The sequence below is a fragment of the Sceloporus undulatus genome, unplaced genomic scaffold (genome assembly GCF_019175285.1).
Source record: "Sceloporus undulatus isolate JIND9_A2432 ecotype Alabama unplaced genomic scaffold, SceUnd_v1.1 scaffold_13, whole genome shotgun sequence".
NCBI classification, from domain to species: Eukaryota; Metazoa; Chordata; class Lepidosauria; order Squamata; family Phrynosomatidae; genus Sceloporus; species Sceloporus undulatus.
Genome location: NW_024802935.1, coordinates 1,643,708 through 1,650,306, shown reverse-complemented (window position 1 = coordinate 1,650,306; position 6,599 = coordinate 1,643,708).

Here is a 6,599-nt window from a genome sequence, read left to right as displayed (position 1 = left end):
GGATCTTATCTCATGCAAAACTCAGCAAGATTGTGTGACTATCTTGCATGATTGGACAGAGCAATAAACAAAACCATGCCCCATACCACTAAATGAGGATGGCTTTATGTCCACCCAATGGACTTGAGTGAAAAATCTAAGGAGGATTTGTAAAAGCCCACCCTGGCAAATCGGCCCAGCTTTCTGTTGGCTTCGATTTTGTGACATCTAGGAAGCCAGAAAAATTGTCCAGGCTTCTGAGATGATGACGATGTCTGGAGACAACAAGATGCCTTGCAATGCTTGCTCCTCCACTCAACAACTGAAACACTACTCTCCTGGTGAGTCTGAGGGCATTCTTTTCTGTGGCAGAATCATGTCTGGGAAATGAAAGGGAACTGAATTCTGATTATTACAGCTGCTCAAGATACTTTCCCTGGCCCATCATCTTTTTGCCTCATTATTTCAAAGCTTTGACATTAGAAGGAAAAGGGCCACAAAAGTCATTAAAATCTTGCTCCCAGTTCCCATACTACCACTAATGTGATTTTAAAAATTGGATTGTGTAGAAAGGCTCTTAAAACAGTTGATTGCCAGACAGAAGCTGCATTTGATCTGAAAGTTGCAAAACAAACACCAACTTCAAACTGAGATGACAAATAGCTTTAGTCTCAATTGTGTTAAAGGATTCTTGCTACAGAAATGCAACTACTGTACAAATATTGAAATAAACTGAGCAAATTGTCTTTTCCAAAATGATGTTAACATACAAGATGGAAAAATCAAGAAATTACACAGTCAAGCAGATAACCATTTACTTGTTCCTTTGAACCAGCCTGTAGGTAACCTTTAAGTAAATTAAGAGGGCATATCTTTGTGCCGGCCTGTGGGCAGAGTCACAGTGTAGCATCTACACACTCGACGCGACTCCACCCCCATCGTGCCATGATGCTGCATGCCCGTTTATACAATGCGCGTCATCGTGGCACGACTCACACACAGTGCCCAAATAGCGCGGCATGGAAGGGACATCATCATGCCGCCCCATCACAGCTATGACGCCCCTTCCAGGGAGCAGAAAAGAAGCTCCTTTTCAGGGCTTTTTCTTTGCTCCCTGCGGAAGCTGCAGCATGCGGTTGATATGGCCTTGATCCGTGGCAAAAAGGGGTGACGTCCTGCCGCCCGTCCATACAGCCCCTAAAAGTGTTAAACAATGTAAACATATCAAAAAATACATGCTTCCGAAATACATCCTACAACTTAATTAAAAATATACTGTACTAAAATAGAATTAATGATTCAAATAACTTCCAAGACATTCTTCAATAGTCTTGACAGTATTGACAGTACTTGGAGGTATAATCCCTTATGTAGAATTATTTTGGTTCCAGTCAACATAAAATCACTGGCAATTTTCTTTAAATGAAATAATGGCATTAACCTTTCCATGCACAGTTGTAGCCAAACTCAAGTAGTGTGAGATGGCAATGTTGCTTGATTTGTGTGTTGTACCTTGCTTTTAGAGACCCTTTTTGATTCAAGCTCAGGTTCCAAAAAACTGCCTATTGTCACTGTGTGCCTTTAAGTCATTTGAGACTCTTGCCCAATGTCACCTAGTGGATTTCCATGACTGAGCAGGGATTTGAAGCCTGTTTTCCAGAGCCATGGGTCCAGTGCTCAAACCACTACTCCACACTGGCACTTAAGAAGAAGAAAGAGAAAGTGGAGGATCTCTCAATGTCCTGTTAAAAAGAAGTTATGAAAACATCATTTTGTACACCTTTGCTGTAACCCAACATGGCATATTACTTGAAACCTCCTACATTAAATTCACACTTTCATTTAGCACTAATCTAAATCGATTTTGGGGCTGTGCACACAGGCTAAAAAGGCCGACCTGGAGGCGGGAGCGGGGCATGGCATGGCATCCATAGTCCACATGATGTGCGCCTCGCCTCCAGGGCGACATGATGCTGCATGCCACTCTACATGGCACGCAGCATCACCATGCTCCTCTGGCGCTGCATCCACTTGACGCAGAGCCAAAGGAGTGCCTTAAAGCTGCACTGCCACGGCTATCATGTCCTTCCTAGGGCGCAAAAAAGAGCCACTTTTTGCATCCTGGAAAGGCTAGATCAGGAGTGCGGCATGCAGTTGCTGTGGCCCCAATCCAGCACAGTTGGAGGCAGGTGCAGGCTGCCCCTTGGGAGTGGTCTGCACAGCCTCTTAGTGGGAATGACTGTTGCTATGTGCTTTCAAGTCATTTTTGACATGGCTATCTTAAGGCAAACCTATAATGGGGTTTTCTTGGCAAGAATTGTTCCAAGGAAGTTTGCCATTACCTTCCCCTAAGGCTGAGAGAATGTTACTTGTCCAATGTTACCCAGTGGGTTTCATGGCTAAACAGGGAATCACACCCTAGTCTCCAGAGTCTTATTCCAAAACTCAAACCACTGGCTCACTATAATGGGAATGACTCCTAAGTAAGAATGCAGAGAACTATAGCCTCTGCTGTTTCAGACTGGGAAACCTTCTCTCCTGAGTGTCAATGGATTTGGATTTGCTCTTGTGTCACAACAAGCTACACATCCCAGAATTCCATAGCATTGTGCCATGGCAGTCAAAGTGGTGTCAAACCAGATTATTTCTGCAGGGCAAATATAGCCACAGCCATCTAAAACAGAGCTTTCCCCCAGCACCATCATTACAGATTAGTTCTCAGAATGGACTTGTTAGAGAAAAAGGATCTTTGGGATGGTTGATGTCTCTTGTTACCGATGGTTCTGGACTGGTACCAACTGGAACAGATGCAGTCTTCTCAGCTACTCAGGAACAAAGTAACTTCCACACAGATTTTCCACTCAAATGAGGGTTTATTGACTTTGTTGCTATTTACACTTTACAGCAGGCTACTATACATCTATTCTCTTTCAGAGTCCATGCTAGAAGCTTGAATATGACATCAGTCTTTGTTCTCACACAAGATCAACTTTCCCACCAAGTGGACACACCTCTTTCTCATGAAGTCACCACACTACACAAGAGCATAACAATAATACATTTGTTTATATTATGTCTCAGCACATGTCCTTGAAGACGTTCTTCCAGGCCTAGTCTTTCTGGCCTGCAACAGGAACCATTTTAAACTTTAGTTAACCATTGCCACATCTGAACATTTTCCATACAAATTAGAAATATATTTTAACAGGACTGTGATGGCAGCTTCATTCCAGGAATCAATTACAGACAGGCCTAATGATGCAGTACATATTCTCTTCCCCAGGGCAATCTATCCATGTTTATCAGAACTACAGTAAACCCCACTGAGTTCAATGGGACTTATTCCCAGGTAACTGTAGCTAGTATCATAGTCTCAGTTCCATAATGAAGCTCAGCTTTTCAAGCATTCTTCTGACATACTTTGGATTTCACTCCTTCAAGTTATTTTCAGCTTTAGACTTTATCCGTGTTTGATTTGACTCCTGAATAAAATATATTGCTGCTTTTCTGCTAAACTTTCTGCATGGTAAATAAAACTGATAGTGTTGCAACAAGTATATTGCAGTTTCATCCAACTGAATGTATAACTTGAGGTGATTCCAAAGTCTGGTATTACATGTAATATTTTGGGGATTACTGATGTTAGCTGTTTTCAGAACATCATCTGAATGTATTAGTAGGAGAATTTCATCACATTCTTTAGGTTTCAAGGGCAATTTTCTAATTTTCCAGGTTGCATGACTCTTAGGACAAATCAGATACAGAAGAAGATACCTTATTCAATGTCCCACTGTTGATCTTTTCTCCTGTCTATTGTCTATAACATACTATATCATATTTCCATCCAAGAACATTTCTCTTACAGAAAGTCCCCCACACTCTCTTTTTTATAGTCATATAGCAGTTTGGAAATGTGAAGTTAGTTGGGGAAGAAATTCTTACTTATGTATGCAGTTAATTCTTGCTTAAAAGGACTATCAGACCTGAAGATAAGATAATGAAGGCCCAGACCTTGAAACTAACTAATTAAATTGTTAAGTTATTAATCTGTTATATTTCTAACCTAGCATGGCTGAACTTTCTCCTGTGCTCCCAATTAGCCTTGCATAACAGGAGAGCCATGGGATTCATTCCTTTCAATCTTAACTTTTCTCCTGTGCCAATGGCCCTTCTGTTTTACTAAATCTAACAGACAGAAAAGCTTACACCCCAACAAATGCCAAATAAAATTCCAATCACCAAGTTCAATAAAGCATATTTTTAAAGTTCACTGTTAATCTAGTAAGGAATTTAGTGAGTTAGGAGAAATTGCTAGAAAAGAATAGGTACTTAATAATGTAACAAGTTAGTTAACCAGCTATGTCCAAGTTATTTAGCTGCTATTATTATTATTGTTGTTGTTGTTGTTATCATTATCATTATTATTATATTAACTTATTTCAAATGCATCTGAGGTAGTAGACCTAAGCCTACAAAAGCTCATGTTACAATCTTCTTTCTTTCAGTTGTGACAAAACCTCTCTATATGCAGGTTCTACAGACTAAGACAGCTATATCTTTGAATTCTAACTTATTCCAAGTTAACTAGTTATTTCCAAATTATTTTCAAGCATTCAAAGAAGGTAAAACAAGGCAAAATACTGCCCATCCCCAGTGTATGCTGTGTACAAATTATGGGGCGAAGTAGACAAGGCAGTAGGAGCGGCCAGAGTCAGCTCCTGCCCTGATCACTATGGGACCACAATGGGACTGTGGCAACCAGATGCTGCAGTCCTGAATGGGCCATGAAAAGGAGCAGTAAGAAACCACTTCTTTTTCAGCTGTGTTTGGGCCGTGTTAGGCAGCCCCGGTGTGGCCTCCAATGCACCTTTGCATGATCCAGGGGCATGCGTCATGTGCACGCCCTGCCTCCAGATTGGCCTGATGGTGGCCCTTTTGGGCCGTCTGTTTGAGGCCTATATCTCAAAATTATCCATACTGTTTGTATGCAGAGAAATTGAGGGGACAAATTTCTAGCATAGCTCTTCCTTGTTTCCTTTGATTGCATTTCATTTTTATTTTAATTCTTTTTGCACTGCAGGTAATAATGGCAGCAGTTGTGTTGGAAAACTGTAAAATGGAGGTTGTTGTCTAAAAATGTTAGCCAACCCTCAATAGTCTGGAGGGAAAAAATGCCATCTGAGAAATCCTGGTTTAGCCCAAATTAAAAAAGGCATCAATTTCTGAGGTGACATTTTTTTCTTAGAAAAGTTTATTCCCCCCCCCCCCCCAGTCTTAGAATTCTTAAAACCCACTTTATATTTCCCCCAAAAAAATCTTCATTTCTTTGGAATCAGCTCCTGCCCCAGGTTTTCCCAGGTATTCCATTCGGAGGGTTACTGTGGATGCTCTCTTGACTATAGAGATTATCACACAGAGGCTTACTGTCCTTAAAACATTCTTTTATGCAGAGAAATGGCAGCTCTTTAATGATGGGACACCTCCATGACAATTTCATCACGGGAGACAAGCACGACTAGCAATCACACCCTTGTGCTTTAGCCACATTTTAAGGACAGTAAATTCCCGTGTGATAATTTATGTCAACACTCTGGTACCACAACAGCTACAATTCCCAGAATTTCATAGCCTTGAGCCAGGACAGGTGAAGTGATGTCAAACTGGATTATTTCTGCATCACTTCTATTTGGTGCTATTGGTACCAACTTCGGTTGATACGCCAGCTACATCCCTACCTCGACCAAAAAGACCTTGAAGCTGTGGTACATGCTCTGGTAATCTCTCATCTTGATTTCTGTAATGCATTCTACATGGGGCTACCCTTGTATCATGTTTGGAAGCTGCAACTAGTGCAGAACATGGCAGCCAGATTGGTCACCGGATCCTTGAGGTTTGACCACATAACACCAATTTTGAAAGATCTTCACTGGCTCCCAATTTGCTTCCGGGTGCAATACAAGGTGTTGGTTATCACCTTTAAAGCCCTACATGGCCTGGACTCGAGTTACATACAGGAACCCATCTCCCTATATAATCCGCCCCGCACTCTTAGTACAATGGGGAAGAATTTGCTAGAGCTAACAACAACTAAATTTACATCAATTTCCCAAAGAGCATTCAGTGTAGCTTCCCCAAGATTGTGGAATGGTCTCCCAGAAGAGATCTGTCTTACCACCTCCCTGGAAACCTTCAAGAGGGCAGTTACAAATCATTCACAGGCATTTACCCATGAAAGATTTGTTGTTGGAGCATTCCTAGGATAAGTCCTCACTAATTGCAATGTCATGTGAAAATCTTAGCTGCGATCACACATCTGTCGCTGTAAAATGCCTGTTAAAACCCCCAATTTACCTCTGTGTGATAAAGTCTGAAGTGTCTTTCCTGCCCTCCTTTTGACTCTTTACAGTTACCCTGCTAGAATTAGATGCCTGACATTCTCTATGATTCGCTGTGTTGCTGTTTCAGTCTTTTCATCCTCAGAGACATGGTAAAGCAGCTCAGCAAAAATCTCTGCCTTGTATTAATTAACAATATCAATCACCTCACAGACCTCCTGACAAAGACTACTTTAGTCTGCAACTAGAAACTTCTTCTAGATCTGAACAGGATACTGTATGAGT